Raw genomic sequence first — 22649 nt, 5'->3', positions numbered from 1 at the left:
TTTTCTCTCTTTTAGATGATGTGGTACCCAAGTCCTAATTTGGGAACCTGTTAATATGTTACCTTGCATGCTAAACAGGACTTTGCAAATGTGATTAAGTCGAAAACCTTTACATAGAGAGATTATCCTGGATTATCTAGGTAGGCACGTGGTTTCTTAAAATTGGGGATCTTTCCTGACTGTGGAAAAATTGTCTGAGAGATGCAACATTTCTGATTCTGAATATGAAGGAAGGGGGCGATGAGTCAAGGAATGTGTGGGCTCTAGAGGCTGGAAAAAGATAAGGAAATGGATTATTTTACAGCCTCCTGAAAGAAACACAAACCCGCCAACATCTTGATTGTAACCCAGTGAGACCTGTATTGAACTTTTGACCCATAGAATTATAAAATAAAAAGTTTGTATTGGTTAAGTCACTAAATTTGTGGTAATGTGTTACGGTAACGATAGGAAACTAATACAGATGATAAAATCAGGTTCAATTTAATAACTAGATCAGTTCCTTTATAATAGGCAAAGCTCTGAGTTGATTTGTAGTTAAAGCCACTCTTCTCTTCTTCGTCTCAAGCCTTTTCCAGGCAAGATAGTGTGTGTTTGGCTTCTACTTTATGTCTCTGTCATGTTTCTGTTCCTCTTCATCCAAGTAGTCACCTTCAGTTTCTGAGCCTTGCCAAATTCAAAAGAAGAAATTTGGAAACAAATGTGTCCTAGACCGATAACACCGTGGTCATCTATAATCTTTGCTCTTTGAACTTGGAATATGTTTCATTCTTTTTCTTTTGGGTACTTCTTTGCATTGTTGAAGACATCAACAGCCCAGTGCACTCCTGCGGTGTCCATTCCTTGTAAGTATTCAAATTGTCACCAGAATTTCTAAGTTTCTATGTTGGCTAGTCATGTATTACATCTTTTGTAGCCCCAGGGATATGAAAGTTTACTGTCAGCCCTTATCAATTGCCTGAGCCTAGGTAATTCCCAAGCTGTAGTTAATCTTGTCCTGTAGATTTCTCAGACAATTATGTAGACACTGGTTTTCTGTTTCCTCATACTTTGTTTAGTATGAAAACCCCTACCCAAGTCTTACAATGTGGACCTTACAATTCTCCTCTCCCTTGTCTTAAAGTGAAAGAAGTATATCCTTCCCTTCTGGAGTTTGGGAATCATGGCAGATTGCCAACAGTTCTCTCCAAAGAAATCATCCTCAGGGCGCCTGGGTGGCTCAGCTGAAGCATCTGACTTCAGCTCAGGTCATGATCTCAGGGTCCTGCAATCAGGCCAGGCATTGAGCTCCATGCTCAGCGGGGTGTCTGCTTCTCTCTCTGCCCCTCACCCCACTTGTGCTCTCTCTCTCTCTCACACTCTCTCTCTCTCTCAAATGAATAAATAAAAACCTTTAATTTTTTTAAATAGCCATTTAATCAGTTTTTAAATATCTACTTTGAACTTAGTTGGTCTCATTTTATCAAAACTGAAAAGAAAGGACCCATTTTAAAAACCTTTTTCACATCACAAAACATTGTTGTAGATAGATTGATTCTGATATTAAATAATCATACTCTTTTATTATTTCTTCTCACACGTTAGCTTATTTGTGATTCAACTACATTTTTACTCCCTTCTATGTTCTTTCATCTGTTAACTTCTCTTTCTCCTTTGTACTTTTCTCCCACACCTTTTTGTCCTACTGCATCAAAAACATAAATAGTCTTGCCAGGGTTCCTAACATTTCTTCATTCATTAACCAATGTTTTGACTAAATGTTATTCACAAAATATTGTGCTCATTGATAAGGATGATGCAGAGATTGATTATTCCACGTAACCTCAAGGAGCTTTTGATTTAATAAGGGCAATGACCTGCATAAGTAACTGTTCTATCTCTGAAATAAGAAATCTGTTAGTCCTCAAGTTTCTGCCTACATATCTTCATGATAGCCCTCTTTCATAGGGTAATTTCAGGGGTTCCACTATTTTATTAACTTACCAAAATTTTTCAAACATGCAAAATGGCCAATTTATCAAAAATATTTGGTCAGTGTGTTTACATATATTTAAATAAATATATCCATTTTGGAAGCCTATAATACTGATTTTCTCTTAGAGTAATTTAGGTTACAGTGTCAAGAACTCATTTTTATTCTTTTTTTTTTTTTTTACCTAATTGATAGTCATATGCAAAGAAAAGTTAAGTTTTATCTGCTTTATTTTTATCTTTATCAGATAAATTTTATTATTTTTCTTTAACCTGAAAAGAAGGCATATAAAACTATGAAATAATTTCATTCTTTGCTTTCTCTATCTATGGGAGCTATACTGTCAGCCCTGTGCATCGTAGACCCCCAACCGGGCCCTTGCCAGGGGAACAATAAATTGCTACATGTTAAAACACATTGGATATTTCTTTTTATTCTTGATCAGTTGAGTATGGGTCTTCTTATTCCACTTTTCATAGTAAATGTGAACCAGGTTAGAGTCTTGTCTTTTTCTTGTTCTTTAGTAATTCCAAATTCCAAACAAGGAAAAAAAAAAAGAAAGAAAATGTAAGTAAATGGAGGAAGAAAAAAAAAAGATAGCACTATTGGCTTCTTATCATTTGCCCTCATTTTTTTTTGCCCCAGAGAATTAAATTCCTCCTCCTAATGAATTTCTGTGCATTCTTGAATATTCAAAATTGCTATCTCCTGATAGTTCTCATTTAGCAATTCCAACAGATATGCAAAAGTAAGACAAATTAATATCTTCAGCATTTTCTAAATAGTTCATTATGTATGTATCAGTTTTAGAAAGTATTCAAAGCTCATGTTTTTCTCTTATCTCAAATTTTATGAAAAACAAAAACAAAAAAAACCCCCAAGGGAATTGTTTCTGCCATATCCATAGAACATACACAACTTTAGCATATGTGGAAATGGAAGATTTCAAAATAATTTCTTGAAAAGAAATTATATAATTTTATAATATATTGCATTAAAAATTTTGTACCAACAATATTATCTTGGAACTATTATGTTTAGGTGGTTTCCTCACTGGGAACCAATCTTAGAAAACTTTTTATAGAAGGATATAATAAAAATGTTTTCTAAAACACACAAAAAATGTCTATAGTAAGCACGTATGATAAAAATTACTTTTTAGCTTCTCTTGGATTAACAAAGAATTTGAATGAATCATTACAAGGTAATTTTAAGCAAATTCAATAACACGGCCTCCTAGCAATGAAATAGAGCATGATAAGCACAAGTCTTCCTGCTTTGCTAAGAGCAAACACAGCAGGGTCATTCTCTGTGAACTGTCACCCCTGATGTGTGACTTTATGCCACTGAAAGAAGCATCTAGATCTGTTGACAGAATGACCCTGGGGGAACTACACTGTTAGAAATCACAAGTAGCAATAACAACCATTGGAATCAAGCCTGTAAATGCAAATGAATGTGGAAAGGCTACAAATAAGATCAAAGTGCATATCCTAGGTCAGAAAAAGAAACTGTCAGTTCAAAATGATGAGTCAAATTGTTTCCAAGGTATTCCTCTCTGACATATTTAAATCTACAAGCATAGCTCCTAGAATGAATGTTTCAGAAGGCAATTCTCATTATCACACTGAGATTTCCAAATGCATGTTTTAAAATTAGCATATATTGTGCATTTTTAGCAAAATATTTTGTGGCTGTATGTTAGAAAACATAAACAAGAAAGTTGAAACCAGCCATCAGATTTGTTACACATGTATTTGTGTACATTCATCAGTAAATATTAAAGAAAAAAATTGCCTTGAGTACAGCGCCTGCAGTGATTCTACTTGGTTTTAGAAAGAATGTATTTGGGGGAAAATTTTTTTAAGTTGTAGCATATTTACTTAGAGAAAATATCATCTTGATGAGTGAGTGAAAGTACTTCACATTTATAAAGTATTAAATGATAAAAAGAACTGATTTCTAAACCTTGTAATTTTTTCCCCCAATAGATGGAAAACTAGCATAGGTTTCTGGCTTTTTTCCCTGAAACCAACAGAATCCTGAAGATGTCATATGTTGATAACTCTCTTTTTGTTTCCCTCACTCACACGTACATACATGTCTGCATGCACGTGCGTTTGTGTGTGCATGCGCACACACACTACGAGAAATCTGCAGGTATTCTAGAAATGGTTTTATCCCCTTGGTGTGTAGGTGTGTGGATGTGCCCAGAGTACATCTGCGTGTGTGTGTGTGTGTTCTGTGTGTAACTACAGAGAGCTGTAAATGAAATATTGGGCATAGACTAGGGGAGCATCTTAGTAAGATGTGGATTAATACACTGTTGTGGGAGTGTATCGAGATGGCACTAATTTAGAAAACAGATATTACTTGCTAAAATTGAGGATGCGCATATGATATATATTAGTCAGCTCTGGCTGCCGTAAAAGAAAAGCATTTTTAGTAAGTAATAATGTTATAAACATAGACACAGTGTCATTATATTTGAGAAATGAAAGTTTAAATACAATGAGATAACACCGTATAATAGCAAACATTAAAAAGTGACACAATTTCCGGTGCTGGTGAGACCGTAAGCAATTCCAAAAGAGCTCTTTGGAAATACTATTAAAATGAAGTGTTTGTATATGCTATATACTAGTAATGTTATTACAAAGTATTTAACCCAGTAAATCTATGGGATGCATATATAAGGAGTCACATTTAAGGCATTCACCAAAATATATTGATAAGGTTAGAGAGAGGTATTAGTTCATTCATTATAGAAAAATGTAAAAGTAAAATGAGTATATATACTTGATGAAAATGCATGCAGCACTCAGAAGTAATGAACTAGCTGTATACACAGAGGCCTTATATTGTTAAATGAAAAAAATAGACAATTAAGATACTATTAATGTATATTTCAATGTATACACTCTGAAACCGAAATCATATTTTTAAGAATAGGTGGATAGGTGGAAAACCCATTCATGGAAGGTAGTTTAGAAGGGTGTTTTATATATATGTAGATTTTTACTGTGTAAACGAATTGTGAAAAATATATTAGGAGGACATATGTTGAATGCAGTATTGTGGGTGCATTGGCGAATGTGGGGTAAGGAGAGGGAAAAGGAATAGAAACAAAACAACCCCCCCAAAAGAGATACAATACAAGCTAAGCTTTGAATGAAGGTATGTTAACAAATTTTGTGGACATATTAGAAGCAGACATTATATGATGTGCTTTCCAGAGTGTTACTTAGGTTAGTACTCCAGAAATTCTGAAATTAATTTCCTAGGGCACTTACTATGTTGACATCCACACATTTTTTAAATTGAACAAATTCAAATGATTCATTTCTTTTACCTTTTAACTTCCATCCCTTTAGACATTTCCTGTTTTGGTAGTGACACCAATCGTTCAAAGCTATAAATTGTTCTAATCTAAATTCTCTACCTCACCCTCAGCTTTTTTTCATCTGGATTACTATAGCCACCCAAGTGGTCTCTAATGCCTTCCTTTAATCATTCTTTTTGTCCTGCCCAGATGGATGACTTTAAAACAGAAATATGACTTATTACTCCTATTGGAGACTAAGTTCTATGAAGCAAGGTACTTGCTTTGTCTTGCTTACCATTGTATCTCCAACACCGAAAACAATGCCCGGGGTATAATAGCCACTCACGTCTTACTTACTGGATGCATAGTTTGCTGGGTAGCTTTTAAATACTTCTTAGACTATCTCAACTTTAGTGGATATCTCTTCTCTGATTAGATTATAAGAAATACCGACTTGCATCTTGCATCTTGGTAGCACTCTTTTTTTCCCCCCCTTGCTTTAATGAAGCAAATTGCCATGTTGGGAAATGTTAGAAGGCAGAGGAGTTTCAGTAATATTTTCTCCAAACTGAGAAGGTGCTTTAATCCTGAAAAACGAAGCCACTCCGTATGGTTTACTGAGTTTTATTCAAGGTAACTCACTGACTGGGGCAGTTGATCAGGGCACTATGCAGCTATTCTCCACCCCCATTCTCTCCGCCCATTTTCCACAACTTAATCCCCAGCTTTCTTGGAGTGAGGGGCGAGGTGGTGAGGTCACAGGGCAGTTATCTAAGTGGCGCCACCTGTGTGCGGGGGGGGGCTTGCTGGTTATTTAAAGTAGCACCATCTGTGCACCAAATGAGAGCACAAGACGGAGGGCTGCAGACGGAGTCGGTGTTGGTGCTCCTGCAGGAAGGTAAGCGTTCTAATCACCAGCTCCAATGTGTGGGCGCAGGGGGTGCACCCACACCACCAAGAAATTCTTAGACACAAGTTAGGTGTCCTACAATTCAGCTCAATTCTGACACTGTCTACGTGGAGATAGCATCAGATTCCAGAGGTTTAGGGACTCAGCCCCCAGGACTGTCCCCCACTTCAGATGCCTGATGAAGTTCAGATTGCTACTTGTATTTCTGACCTACTGGCTATCAGAGATTCCCACGAACCCTTTCTTAGGTTCAATTAATTTGCTAGAGTGGCTCACGGGATTCAGGAAACAAGTTTATTCACTAGATTACTTGTTTATTATAGAAGATATTAATGGATACAGTCAACAGCCAGCTGAAGATATATATGGCGTGAGGTCCCCCAAAAAGGAGTTTTTGTTCTTGTGGAGTTTGGGGACCTGTGTGTTGGTACGTGGAACTATTCTGGTTCACCGATCTGTTAAGTCCTCTGAACCCCCTTCTTTTGTGTTTTTTACAGAGGCTTCGTTACATAGGCATTAAATCATTGCTTAAAACATTGCTTAAAACTGATTCAACCTCCAGCCCCTCTGCCCTCCCTGGAAATTGGTTGGAAGTTTCCAACCCTCCATTCATTAGTGGTTCCTTCTGGTAATCAGCCCCCGTACCCCCCCTTCTCTAGGAGATTTCCAAAGGTCATCTCATTAATATAAAGTCAGTTGTTGTTGAAAGGGGCTTGTTATGAATTAAAAAGACATCCATTTCACCTTTATGGCTCTGAAGCTTTTTAGGAACTGAGAATAAGAGACCAAATATTATTAAAAAAAAAAAATGCTTCTGTTGCTCTTTCGGGAAATTCCAAGGGTTTGGGGAGCTGTAAGCCAGGGACTTGAAGTAAAAATATAGATGAAATATATTTTGGTCATCTCATATATTTCTTATAAATCACCATATCTCAGGAGGGCAATACTGTAGAGAGCTGAGGGCAGCCCCTGGCCAACAAGCACCTAGGAAGTTAGGCCTTCAGACCAAAAAATGAAAAGGAATTGCATCCTGCAACAGCCGTATAAGTAATCTTGGAAGCAGACCCTCAGTAGACATATTGAAAGAAAAATGGAATGAATGAAATAATTCATTATTTTCTCATAACATCCATGATTCTTTTAATAGTATTTTCTCTGGATAATTTTACCCAAAGGATATACATTCTATTGCATAATACAGTAGTGCTCACTTATGTATTAGAATGACAACTTCTGCCAAACTGCCACCCTCTCTCAACTCTGTCCCTGATGAAATACAAAAGAAATGCACAATGCCTTTCCTATGATTTTAGTAAGTGTGAAAGAGATACATTTCATAAAAGCAGTAATAAGTTATAAAATATCCTCTCACAGTTGCCTCTGATACGGGTTTTTGTATACACGTGTAGAGGAGGGACAGTAGTATTTTAAAATATATAAAATATTTCCTTATTTTGTACAACAAATTTATAATCATCTTGATTTTTTTATCCTCTTAGATTAATTACCTAGAATTACTAGGAAGTAACTTTGAAATTTGTTTTCATCATTAAGATTTTACATTCTGTTTTTAAATTCTATCTCAGATCAACTGATGTTTTGTTTCATTGTTTGAGTATCTTAAGCAGAACTGTTTGCTAAGAAAAATTTTTTGGATATAGTTTTCAGGGGACATATTTGTTTTCCTACTGACTGACAATCCAAGTTATAGTTTCTCAGGGCATTTTTCTTTGTCTCAATTCCCCAGCTGCCAATCAGTGGGGAAATCAACGGAAGTAGTTGGATTACTTTATCAGTGTTCAGTAAAAATCAGATACCCTTCATTTATTGAATTTCTGTTGCATTCTGAAACTAGTATTGCATTGTTCTATTGTGAGTTGTGGAAAAACTTGAAAAAGAAATACAAAAATGAAAGTGAAATTCACTTTGGAAATAAGCTACAAAATAATTTTTTAAACCCAAATGATGAGAAATTTAGAAACAAAAACTTTGTAACTATTTATACATTTGTATTTATACAAATGTATTTATACATTTGTAACTATACATTTATACATGTAACTATTTACCCATTTATACAATGGAAAACATCTTTAAGCTGTGGGCTCCATATTAGTAAATGTTTAATTGTAAGTTGCTTTATATTGTTTATTTTAAAAATAAATTGGAGTTTATTTGGATATAACTACAGTAAAAGAGAGTTTTTGCTTGCACTGGGCCTAGAAGTACTATATTCCCAAATAAATTTCCCCTTATACAAAACTTAGTTACATTATACAGCTTTTCAAAAATCGAGTTTAAAGCATTAACTCATTTTAAATTTTCATTTTTCTAAGGGAAAGACATTATTTTATTGTGAAATATTTTTTTGTTTGCTAGTATTTGACTTAAAAAAATAAAATTTAATATTCATGAATTTTAGAATCTGATTCTTAGTCTTAGGCATCTTGTTTAAATACCATGTAATGTTTGAACACCTTCAATATCTCCAAATATTCATATTTTTATTAAAGACTTGAGGGACTGGTATGCTAGGTAATCCACATTCTGAGGCAGTTCAATCATGTTTGGATAATTCTGTTGGCAAAAGATGACTTTTTATAGTCTTCTGTAGCTTCCCCCTCACCATTGATTCTTTTTTTTTTTTTTTCTTTTTTTAAAGATTTTTACTTATTCATTTGACAGAAAGAGGGAGCCAGAGAGCACAAGCATTGGGAATGGTAGAGGGAGAAGGAGAAGCAGGCTCCCAATGTAGCAGGGAGCCTGATGTGGGGCTCAGTCCCAGAACCCTGGGATCATGACCTGAGCCAAAGGCAGATGCTTTAACTGACTGAGCCATGCAGGCAGCCCCCCCCCCCCCGCCCCGTATTAATTCTTATTCTGTCCTATGAACTCTTACTTGGAAATAAAGAAAGTGCCTTCCATATGCTAGTCTTCAATGTAAATGTTATATTACAAAATGTCCCCAGTTTAACTCTCCCCACTTTTTGAGCTATGCTACATAGCTTTTAGTTTTCATTTTATCCTATATTCATTTTCATTTGTATTTTTATGATATTTTAGAATTGTGTTTACTAGAACAGAATGCAGTTTTCTAAGTAAAGGAAACTTACAATAGTGTGATTATGTATGCCTTAAATCTCAATGAACTACCTGAAATTGTGTGCAAAATATTATTTTCATGAACATACTTTCTGAGGATGAAGTGCCATAATTTTCATCAGTGTCCAGAAACGTTGGAAGTCCCTCAGAGTCTGACTAATTTGTAAGACAGTAATCACTACGTTTTAGATACCCTACTAGCCAAAAATAAAAAAAAATAAAAAAAATAAAAAAGGACAGTTGTGAACATGTGTGCTTTCTTGGATTTTACATTAATAAGAAAACATGAATTTTTTAAAGAAAAGTAGACTGTCTAAAATTACATGTACATCCAATCCCCGTTATTGGCAGATTCTGTATTTGAATATTCACCTGCTGGCTAAAATGTATTTGTAACACCAAATCTGTACTCATGTGCTTTCACTGTATGTCATTCATGCACAGGTGCATAGCAGTGAGAATTTGCATCACCCAAGTGCAAGTTCCCGGCTAAATAAGGTGAACAGGTGAGGCTCTGCCTTCTTATTTCAGCTCTCATACTGTGAACAAGTATATTTTTTATGGTCTGCGTAATGCCACATTTCCACATTGGTCTTTTTTGTTGTTGGTGGTGATTTAACTTTTTCAGATGACCCCCAAGCATAGTACCAAAGTACTATCTGGTGTTCTTAATCACGAGAAGATTGTTTTGGGTCTTATGGAGAAAATATTTGTTAGATTAGCTTTATTCAGGCATGTGTTATACTGCTGTTGGTGTGATTTTAATGTTAAAGGGTCAGTAATATATCAGTATATATAATAATAGTCAATGATAATGTAAGTTGACTTTAAACAGAAACACACATAAAATGAGGTTATGTATTGATCAGTTGGTAGAAATGTGGCCAGAAGCTCATAAGAACCTGTATTTTATCTGGGAGCAATGGTTTAATATTCACTAATTTAGTGTTTCCAGCAACTTTCTAGAACATGACTACCAACTACCATGAGTAACTAGAATCAACTGTATACACACATATTATGTTAAATGAAATAATCTCAAACACTTATCACACATCATTTTATCTCTACTTCAGTGATTGCTGTTTTGGAACTAAGTATAAAACTTTGACATTATTCTATTAAATTTTAGCCCATTCTTTTTATCTACCAGAAGTTTTTTTTAGAACAGAGTTATAAGTCTTTGTGTGTATTTATCCAACTGATTGAAAGTTCTTCTAAGTGTTGTGACCATATTTTCTGGTCATGTCTAAAATTACATCATTAAGAGTGTTGTCCATTTGTCTGAAATACAAATTATTTAATTAAAAAATATTTATTGAAATTCTGTTTCAAAGTATTTTATCATTTACCTCAAAGTTAAAAAGATGAAGCCAAGAGTTTTATCAGAGAATTTGCAGTCAAGTTGAATGATTTGGGCAGGATGAAATGCAATTGTTGTTTAATGGAACAAGACGCCACATTTTGTAGTCAGAAAACTGATGTTCAAGTGCCAGTTTTATAACTTACCAAGTGCATGATTTTGGTGAAATCAGTTTGCTTGTGGGCTTTAATAACTTAATTGTATCTAACACCAGCTAGAGTCAGGATTAAATGAGCTCGTATGGGGGGAACAGTTTGTAAAGTAGTAGCAAAATTTACAATTGCTTTTAAGAAGGTAAGTTTACAAGTATATTAAAAAGCATGAGTGTTTTAAGATAAATATGGAATTTTGTTTCAATGTCAAATGTCTTTTGTCTGCTTAGATAATTATGAGTGGATAAATCTATGATGTCTTTATTGGTACAGATAACATAGGAGGTATAACTTTGGTAGAGTAAAATGATTAGCTGTATTTTGTGCACAGACAGTTCAATTTTTCTATAGAGGATAGGAAAGTAATAGAATAGTAAAGTTAAAAAGAGCCTCATTTTGAACATTATGGATGTTATATGAGCCTTTGCTAATAATTTTTTAGTCTCAAGAGAGAGATTATAGGTTTTTAAGTTGACATATGAAGATAAATCTAAGAACTATGTAGGGTGGACTGAAATGGGAAGATGCTGAAGGAGGAGAGAACAACTGTATATTAGTTCAAGGATGAAGTAACTTTAGACTGAATTAAGATGGTGGTAGCCTGAATGAAAATGAAGTCTAAAAAAAGAACAGACAGGATTTTTAAAAATTTCTTTATTTGATTTTCAAATTATGGAAATAATGTGTGCATATGTTAACAATTGAAATACAATATAAAATAGAGAAATGCAAAGCTCATCATTTCTCTTGCTCTTTTTTCCAGAATGCGCACACATATATACACAAAGCTCTCTCGTGTCCTGGAGCTAATTGGTTTTTATCCCCCTAGCGTGTATCTTTACACTGTGTTATCTCTACTTGAGTAGAAATATGCAAGCATGTGTGTCCATATGTTGAGAATTATTTGCTTTTTTCCAAATGAGAATCCTACTATATGCACTGGCGCTTTAGATGATTTTTTCAAAACTTGGTGATTGATTTGATGATTGATGATGGTTTAAGAGAGGAGAAGAAATCAGGGATAAAATAAATTTCCAGCACAGGTAACTAAACAATAGATCCTTATAAGGAATAGGAAAAATGGGAGAAAGAAGTACTTTTTGTTAGAAAAAGGTAAATAACTAAAGTATCATTTTAATATTTTATACTGAAATAGATTATTCAGTTAATCCAATGGATAAATTAAGAATAGTGGCTCCATATTTGTGTCTTCATAAAAAATAGTCCAAAAAGGTTCTAGTCCCTCTCCTTTCCCATCAACCTTCTTCATTTATTTCATTTATTCAACATTTACTTAGCATTTGGTATGTGAAAGAGAAGTTCTTTGTTTTCTTTGCCTTAATAGGACTTGCATTGTCTGGGTGAGATACAGAATATGTACAAATAAGCAACAGGCAAACAGAAAACGGATAGAAAAATGATTTTTAAAGATGATAACTGATATCAACATTATTAAACAGAGAGCTATAAAACAGAGAATGGAAGCAGATAGGAGAGGTGACATTTGTGTTCAAATCTAAGTGATTTAATGAGAGCCAGTCTTATACAGGCTTCTGAATTGCTTTTTCTTTTATACTCACACAGACACACACACACACATTTGTATGTTATATGTTGTATATGTAATTCTAATATGTGTATGTGTGTATATGTGTCTATATATACATATATACACATCTGTACGTACACACACACACACACACACACACACACACACACACCCCTGAGCTGCTATAAACAAATTATCACAAACTTGGTGATTTAGAAAAACAGGAAGTTATTTTCTCATAGTTCTGGAGACCAAACTGCGGTAGGGCCATCTCCTGTCTCACTGGGGGGTTCTGTGTGGGAGAATCCATTTCTTGCCTCTCGGCGTTGGATGGTTCCAGGTGTTACTTGATTTGTAACTGTATCACTGCTACCTCTGCCTCTGTAGCTACATTACATTCTACTCTTATCTATCAAATCTCCCTCTGCATCATGCTTATAAGAACATCTGTCACTGGATTTAGGACATATCTGGATAATCATTTCCTTCCAGAATCCTTGATGAATCACATATTTTGCCATATAAGGTAATAATCACTCTTAATCATGTAAGATAATATTCACAGGTTCTGTGAATTAGGATGTGGATATATATTTTTGGTGGCCATCCTACATCCCACTACACTACAGTTTATATACTGTTTAATTAATATACCATTGTTGCCTATACAGTCCAGTTTTCCAATCATTTGTGAGAAATTTTTCCTTTTTTTTCTGATTCTATACTGATGATCACAAAATAGGTGCTTATTAAATAGGCATTTAATTAGTCAGACTTTCTGTTAAAAAATCAATGGCATGTTAGAGGAAATGTGAGAGTGACAAGGGGAAAGAAGAATATAATATGGAAGTAGTAGGAGAGCCAGCGTTGAGCTGAAGTTTACCCTGAAAAATCTGTCATTCACATGGGAGCCTGATAGCAGTGAACATTATCATTTTTATTTGTGAAAACATCATGTATTTATTTCTTCTCGGATATTTTATCTTACAGGTATTTCTGTCTCCTATAGTTCATAAACTATTTTATAGTTTCTTCCTCTGAATTTATATTAAAATGGCAAAATAAAGGGTTAACAGGATAAACTCCTAGGGGGCATCAAGGACATCAGTCTGTATTATGAGCCTTCATTCTCCATAATTTAAAAAAATGGTTTAATAAAACTCAGCAGCTACATAACAGATGTTTCATATGTTCTATGAATAAATAAATGGGTGAATTAGTGAATTAAAGTTGTTAGATGCTAATTCATGGCCAGTATAATAAGAGGGAAAGAAGATCCCAACATAGAGGAGGGCAAGTCATCTTAGCCTAATAATTTTGGTTTTTTTTCCAAGCAAATTTAATAAGAATTATATTCAGTAAAAAAAAAAAAAGTGATTGAGAACATTTTTATCCTAGGCTATGTTGCCTGTTAAGCAATGAACTACATAATGATTATGGCTATGACTTAAGACATTTTAACTCATTTGAAATCAAACTTTTTTTGGTCAAAATTACATGATAGCTATCTTTAATTCAAATTTCTGTTGGATATTGACAAGGTGTTTATTCCAAAGCTGCCTTTTTTATTTAAAATGGAAAAGAAAGACTGATTTTTGTTATGTTTGTAATTATACAATCATTCAGCTACTGATCGGGGGCTTATGTGAAGTTAATAATAAAATGCTAATTTCTGAGAATATATGAAAATGATGGGGAGTAACTAAGAAAGGTAAGGGAACTTAAGAAATTGTGACTTTCAGTTTATTTCCAAGAATCTCTAGTCCATAGGGTGGTAAACCCTCTACTTACTAAAAATATTTAGATGCAGTTTTAGCTGGAATTGAGGTGTCAAGATTAATTGAAGTATTTGTTGAAGTTATAATGAATGTTGTTTATAAGACTGAGGATTGCTACAGGCTTATATGGAATTCTTTTGGCTACTAGGCATTATTACATTTCAGTGGTGTTATTTAAAAAAAAGGAGGAGGGAGAGCAACTTATACATTTTTAACATTTTCATCAGAATTGTACTAAACTCTATAACACATATGTCACAGAATCATGAAGAAGGGAACTAACATTTCTGATGGGATATGAATCATATCACACAATATCTTTATTTCAAATACTCATAATTAGGATAACAGTAGAAGGAAATAGATATGACAGATACTTCTAAAAGCTCTGCTTTAAAATTTATGAATCTCATTTGGATGCAGATATCTAGTCAATCATGCATCTCTGGGATTTCTTAGCTCTTGCTAACAGAGAGGTAAGACAATTATAATTATGTGTCACATTCCATACATTCATTGCAATACAAAAGTTACATATGCCATAACGAAAGTTAATAATTCCAAATATTGTCCAAGGCATAAAAATGTTTAAGACTAAGATATAGTGCTTTATTAATACATGCCTCATTTTCTCCACGAGAGCATATACTCACTACGCACTAATTGGTTATCAAAACAGACACAGTAACAAGACTGAGAAAGAAACAAACAAGAAAAATTGTTGACAGTTATGTCCATACAAAAACCAGCATGAAAATATTTATAGCAGCATCATTAATAGCCCAAAGATGGAAACAACCCGAATGTCCATCAGTTGATGAATGGATAAAAATGTCATATATATCCATACAATAGAATATTTTTCAACTACAAAAAGGAATGAAGTACTGATACATGGTACAACATGGATGAGCCTTGAAAAGACATTGTTCTAAGTGAAAGAAACCAGTCACAAACTATCACATATTATCCCACTCAAATGAAATATCCAGAATAAGAAATCTATAGAGACAGAAAATTAACTTAGTGGTTGCTTATGGCTGGGGAGATGGGATGGGAAAATAGTGGATGATAGCTTAAGACCACAGGGTTTCTTTTTGAGGTGATGAGAACATTCTCAAATTGACTGTTGTTATGGTTGCACATTTCTGTGAAATACTACTAACCATTAATTGTATGCTTTCAATTGGTGAATTGTATGGAATATGAATTCTATCTAAATCTGCTAAAAGAAAAGTAGTATGGACAGTACCCCTATGTCCCACACTGAGTTTCCCTTTTATTAACATCTTATATATATACGGTACATTTGTCAAAAATAATGAACATATATTGATGTATTATTATTACTAGTGTCCATGTTTATTCCAATTTTCCTAATTTTTTTTTTAAAAAAAGAACTTGTTTTTCCCTTCTAGGATCCCATCCATGATTCCACATTACAATAGTCTTATCTCCTTTGATTCTTATTGGTTTTGCCAGTTTTTTAGACTTTTCTTATTTTGATGGCCTTGAACTCTGGTCAGATATTTTATAGGTTGTCACTCGTTGGAAATTGTTTGATGCTTTTCTCACTGAGGTAATGTGTTTTTGGAGGAGGATCATAAAAGTAAAACGCCATTCTCATTACATTAGTCAAGAGTACATATTATCAATATGACTTATCACTGTTGATGTTAATCACCTGGCTTGAGGTAATGTTTGTCAGTTTTCTCCATAAAGTTACTATTTTTACCCCCTTCTTTTTTTACTTTTGAAAGGAAATCACTGTGCATACCCTACACTAAACAAATAGAAGCTATGAGCCACCTGTTAAGGGTGAAGTATCTACATACGTTATTTGGGATTATTTTGCATGAGAGATTTATTTAATCACTTATTTATTCAATCCTATTTATATTAGAATGGACTTGGGGATATTTGTTTTATACCTTAATGATTCCATACTACTGTCTTTATTTTGTTGCTGAATTATTGCTATTTTTCAGTGGGAGCTCTTTTAGAATATTCCAGTGTTCTTTTACACATCCCCATCATTGGGGTTTTCTTTATATAATTTTTCTCCCCCAAACTTTTAGCCTTTCTGGCAGTGCAAGATACTCTGTGCTCATTTTGTGTATTTCCTGCCCCAGTCCTAGAATCAGTCATTTCTTCAGTTATCCTTGGTTTATTTTATTGGAAAATCGTATTAGAAACCAAGATCTGGCTACTTAGGTATACTTGCTGCTCTGGACTGTTTTTGCACCTAGGTTCTTTTAGCCAACAGGAGATACATGCGTGTAGCACATATTTATAAATTGTTCTATGTATAACCATCTGTGTATTAAATGAAACCTGACTTAATACTGATATATCCAACTCTAATCCATTACCACACAGATCATTCTATTTTCTTCCTCTTGTTTACCTGAAACTGCGCATTCTAACCATGAGGCATCTGGATTTAACACTCTCTGTCTTCCATTTTCTTAATGAAAATGTGTTCAATTACAGTATACCTGTAAAATGGTTTCAGAATTATTTTTTTCCAGTTGTATTGAGATATAATTGACATATAACATTGTGTAAGTTTAATTGACATATAACATCATGTAAGTTTAAGTTATACATGATTTTTTATATGTATATATTGCAAAAAAGATTATGAAAATAAGATTAGTTAACACATTCACTATCTCACATTTTTTTTTCCTGTGTAGTGAGAACTTTAAAAAATTGCTCTCTTATCAACTTTCAAATATATGCCCTGCCATACACTGTGGAAAAACTACTCTATCAGCTAGAGTATAGTACTTCTGTGCAGCTTCTTTTGCCTTTAGTCTTACAGAATCTATTTTCAAAGTAACTTAGGACAGCCTATTATTCCCCACTCCTTTTAGTGAGCTTGTTTTATACATTTGTGATACATTTATATTCTTTATCACATTCTGTATTCTACCTAGGGAATCCCTGATCTCCTAAATGCTTTATTTTTATTTTTTTAAAAGATTTATTTATTTTAGAGAAAGAGGGAGAGAGTAAGCATGAGCAGGGGGGAGGGGCAGAGGGAGAAGGAGAGAGAGAGAATCCTAAGCAGGCTCTCCGCTGAGTGTGGAGCCAATGATCCAGATCTCACAATCCCAAGATCATAACCTGAGCCAAAATCAAAAGTTGGCCACTCAACCAACCAAACCACCCAGGTACTCCTAAAGTTCCTAATATATATATTTATATATATAAATCTGTTTGTAATTATATGTAAGATATATATCACATATACATAAAATATGTATATATATGTGTTTGTGTGTGTGTGTGTGTGTGTGTGTATGTATCTTTATTTACTTTTGTGTTCTAAAATTTCATGACTTTTGACCAATGCTTAATTTGGTATCCTACAGAATAGATTAACTGCCCTAAAATAGTTTTTATGTTTCACTTTTGCGCTCCCCAGCCCCGTGGCAATCACTGCTGTTTATTGTCTCTGTAGTTTTGCCTTTCTCAGAATGAAATATAATTGGAATCATACATTATATTGCTTTATGAGACTAGCTTCTTTCATTTATAAATAAGAAATTAAGATTTATCCATGTATTTTCATGGCTTGATAGCTCATTTTATCACTGGATAATATTCCATTGTATACATAAGCTACAGTTTGTTTATTTCCCTATGGAAGAACATATTCATTGCTTTCATTTTTTGGTGATTATGAATAAAGCTGCTATGCACATCCATGTGCAGATTCTGTGTGTGTGTGTCTGGGCGTAAGTTTTCAAGTCAGTGTGTGAATTCCTAGCAGTGCAAGAATTTACATAGATGTAAGTAGATGTTTAATTTTGTAAGAAACTGCCAAACTGACATCCAGAGTAGCTGTATCAATTTTTATTCCCACCAGCAACTAATGAGAGCTCCTGTTGCACCATATCATTAGTACATTTATCATAGTACATTTGTTTCTTGTTTAAATTGTAGCCATTATAAAGTATGTATTGGAAAAAGAAATTGTTTTAATTTGCAATTCCCTAAGGACAAATTATGTTAAACATCTTTGCATACGCTTATTTGCCCTCTGTGTTTTTTTTAGTGTGTTATCTATTTAGATATTTGCCCATTTTAATTGGATTTTTTTCTAAATATTTAAGATTTTTTGTGGTATATTTTATTTTTATTTTTTAATTTAAATTCATTTAGCCCACATATAGTACATCATTAGTTTCAGAGGTAGTGTTCAATAATTCATCAGTTGTATATAATAACACCCAGTGCTCATCACATCACGAGTCTTCCTTAATGCCCATCAGCCAATTACCCCATCCTCCCACCCACCTCCCGTTCAGCAACCATCAGTTTGTTTTTTATAGTTAAGAGTCTCTCATGGTTTTTCTCCCTCTCTGATGACTTCCCATTCAGTTTTCCCTAACTTCACCTATGATCCTCTGTGCTGTGTCTTATATTCCACATATGAGTGAAACCTTATGGTAATTGCCTTTCTCTGATTGACTTATTTTGATCAGCATAATACCCTCCAGGTCCAACCACATCTTTGTAAATGGTAAGTATTCATCCTTTCTGATGGTTGAATAATACTCCATTGTATATTTATACTGTTTCTTCTTTATCCATTCATCTGTTGAAGGACATCTTGACTCTTTTGCACACAGTAGTTTGGCTATTGTGGATATTGCTGCTATGAACATAGGGGTGCAGGTGCCCTTTTGGATCACTACATTTGTATCTTTGGGGTAAATACCTAGGATTGCAACTGCTGGGTCATAGAGTACTTCTATTTTTAACTTTTTGAGGAACCTCCATACTGTTTTCCAGAGGGCTGCACCCGTTTGCATTCCCACTAACAGTGTAAGAGCATTCCTCTTTCCCTGCATCCTCACCAACATTTGTTGTTTCCCAACTTGTTAATTTTAGCCATTCTGACTGGTGTGAGGTGGTATCTCACTGTGGTTTTGATTTGGATTTCCCTAATGCCAAGTGATGTGGAACATTTTTTCATGTGTCTATGGGCCATTTTGATGTCTTCTTTGGAGAAATGTCTGTTCATGTTTACTGCCCATTTCTTGATTGGATATTTGTTTTTTTTGGGTGTTGAGTTCCATAAGTTCTTTATAGATCTTGGATACTAGCCCTTTAATTGATACGTCATTTTCTAATATCTTCTCCCATTCCGTAGGTTGCCTTTTAGTTTTGTTGACTGTTTCCTTTGTTGTGCAAAAGCTTTTTTATCTTGATGAAATCCCAGTAGTTCATTTGCTTTTGTTTCTCTTGCCTCTGGAGATGTGTCTAGTAAGAAGTTCATACAGCTGAGATCAAAGAGGTTGTTGCCTGTGTTCTCTAGGATTTTGATGGATTCCTGTCTCACATTTAGATCTTTCATCCATTTTGAGTTCATTTTTGTGTATGGTGTAAGAAAGTGGTCCGGGTTTCATTCTTCTGCATGTGGCTGTCCGGTTTTCCTAACACCATTTGTAAAAGAGACTGTCTTCCATTGGATATTGTTTCCTGCTTTGTCAAAGATTGGTTGACCATAGAGTTGAGGGTCCATATCTGGGTTCTCTATTCAGTTCCTTTGATCTGTGTGTCTGTTTTTGAGCCAGTACCATACTGTCTTGATGATTACATCTTTGTAATAGAGCTTGAAGTCTGGCATTGTGATGCCACCAGCTTTGGTTTTCTTTTTCAACATTCCTCTGGCTATTTCGGGTCTTTTCTGGTTCCATACAAATTTTAGGATTATTAGATCCAGCTCTGTGAAAAGTGTTGATGGTATTTTGATAGGGATTGCATTGAACGTGTAGATTGTTCTGTGTTGCATAGACATTTGAACAATATTTATTCTTCCAATCCATGAGGATGGAATTGTTTTCCATTTCTTTGTGTCTTCCTCAGTTTCTTTCATAGATATTCTGTAGTTTTTAGAGTACAGATAATTTATCTCTTTGATTAGGTTTATTCCTAGGTATCTTATGGTTTTTGTTTTATTCCTAGATATCTTAAGGCAATTGTAAATGGGATCGATTCCTTAATTTCTCTTTCTTCTATCTCATTGTTAGTGTATAGAAATGCAGCTGATTTCTGTGCATTGATTTTTATATCCTGCCCTGTTGCTGAATTCTTGCATGAGTTCCAGCAATTTTGGGGTGGAGTCTTTTGGGTTTTCCATGTAGAGTAGCATGTCATCTGTGAAGAGTGAGAGTTTGACTTCTTCTTTGCCAATTTGAATGCCTTCTATTTCTTTTTGTTGTTTGATTGCTGAAGCTCGGACTTCTAGTACTATGTTGAACAATAATGGTGAGAGTGAGCATCCCTGTCGTATTCCTGACTGTAGGGAAAGCACTCAGTTTTTCCCCATTGAGAATGATATTTGCTGTGGGGCTTTCTGTAAATGGATTTTATGATATTGCAGTATATTCCCTTTATCCCTACACTGTAGAGAGTTTTAATCAAGAAAGGATGCTGTATGTTGTCAAATGCTTTTTCTGCATCAATTGAGAGGATTATATGTCCTCTGTCCTTTCTTTTATTAATGTGATGTATCACGTTGATTGATTTTCAAATATTGAACCACCCTTGCAGCCCGGCAATAAATCCCACTTGATTGTGGTGAATAATCTTTTTAATGTACTGTACTGTTGGATTCTATTGGCTAGTATCTTGGTGAGAATTTTGGGATCCATGTTCATTAGGAATATGGTCTGTAATTGTCCTTCGTGGTGGGATCTTTGTCTGGTTTTAGGATCAAAGTAATGCTGGCCTCATAGAACAAGTTCACAAGTTTTTCTTCCCTTTCTATTTTTTCAAACAGCTTCAGAAGAATAGGTCTTAGTTCTTCTTTAAATCTTTGGTAGAATTCCTTTGGGAAGCCATCCAGCCCTAAATTCTTGTTTGTTGGGAGATTTTTTTGATTACTCGTTCAGTTTTCTTGCTGGTTATGGGTTTGTTCAGGTTTTCTATTCCTTTTTCAGTTTTGGCAATTTATAAGTTTCCAGCAATGCATCTATTTCTTTCCAGATTGCCTAATTTATTGACATTATAGTTGCTCATAATATGTTCTTAAAGTTGTATTTCCTTGTTGGTCCTGATCTCTTTCATTCATGATTTTATTAATTTGGGTCCTTTCTCTTTTTGATAAGTCTGGCCAGGGGTTTATCAATCTTATTAATTCTTTCAGAGAACCAGCTTCTAGTTTCATTGTTCTGTTTTTTCTGGTTTCTGTTTCATTGAATTATTCTCTAATCTTTATTATTTCTTTTCTGCTTGGTTTAGGCTTTTTTTGCTGTTTTTTCTTCAGCTCCTTTAGATGTAAGTTTAACTTGTGTATTTGAGACTTTTCTAATTTTTTGAGAAAGGCTTGTATTGCTATGTACTTCCCTATTAGGATCACCTTTGCTGCATCCCCAAGGTTTTGAACAGTTGTGTTTTCATTTTCATTTGTTTCCGTGATTTTTAAAAAATTCTTTTTTAAGTTCCTGGTTGACACATTCATTCTTTAATAGGATGCTTTTTAACCTCCAAGTGTTTGAGCTCCTTCCAAATTTCCTCTTGTGATTGAGTTCAAGTTTCCAAAGCACTGTGTTCTGAAAATATGGAGGGAATAATCCCACTATTTTGATATCAGTTGAGACCTGATTTGTGACCCATTATGTGATCTATTCTGGAGAAAGTTCCATGTGCACTCAAGAAGAATGTGTATTCTGTTGCTTTAGGATAGAATGCTCTGTATAAATCTGTGAAATCCATCTGGTCCGGTGTGTTATTCAAAGCCCATGTTTCCTTGTTGATCTTCTGCTTAGATGATCTATCCACTGCTGTGAATGGGGTGTTGAAGTCCCCTATGATTATTGTATTATTATCAATGTGTTTCTTTAATTTGGTTATTAATTGGATTATATACTTGGCTGATCCCAAGTTAGGGGCATAAATATTTATAATTGTTAGATCTTCTTGTTGGATAGGCCCGTTAAGTATGATATAGTGTCCCTCTTCATTCGTTACTACAGTCTTTGGTTTAAAATCTAATTTGTCTGATATGAGTATTGCTACCCCAGCTTTCTTTTGATGTCCGTTAGTATGATAAATGGTTCTCCACCCCTCACTTTCAATCTGGAAGTGTCTTTAGGTCTAACATTAGTCCATTGTAGACAGCATATGGATGGGTCTTGCTTTTTTATCCAATCTGATACCCTGTGTCTTTTGATTGGAGCATTTAGTCCAGTTACATTCAAAGTAACTATTGAAAGATATGAACTTAGTACCGTTGTATTACTTGTAAAGTCCCTGTTTCTGTAGATTGTCTCTGTTTCTTTCTGGTCTGTGTTCCTTTTGGGCTCTCTTTTACTGACAGGATCCCCTTTAATATTTCTTCCAGGGCTAGTTTAGTGATCAGTTCTTTTAGTTTCTGTTTGTCCTGGAAGCTCTTTATCTCTCCTTCCATTCTGAACAACAGGCTTGCTGGATAAAGAATTCTTGACTACATGTTTTTTTTCTCATTTAGTATCCTGAAT

At 34.4% G+C, this 22649-nt stretch overlaps 1 long non-coding RNA gene across 1 annotated transcript in view; it reads left to right on the top strand.

Annotated features, from left to right (window-relative positions):
- The first annotated feature begins 252 nt into the window (after positions 1 to 252).
- Positions 253 to 22649, top strand: part of LOC121101024 — a 68896-nt gene continuing 46499 nt past the window's right edge. The window contains exons 1-2 of the long non-coding RNA XR_005832892.1: positions 253 to 845; positions 9754 to 9815. This is a non-coding gene — a long non-coding RNA (uncharacterized LOC121101024). The remainder of the gene's footprint in view (positions 846 to 9753; positions 9816 to 22649) is intronic.

The sequence above is a fragment of the Ursus maritimus genome, unplaced genomic scaffold (genome assembly GCF_017311325.1).
Source record: "Ursus maritimus isolate PB19 unplaced genomic scaffold, ASM1731132v1 scaffold_10, whole genome shotgun sequence".
Classification (NCBI taxonomy): domain Eukaryota; kingdom Metazoa; phylum Chordata; class Mammalia; order Carnivora; family Ursidae; genus Ursus; species Ursus maritimus.
This window is presented reverse-complemented; position numbering and strand designations above follow the sequence as displayed.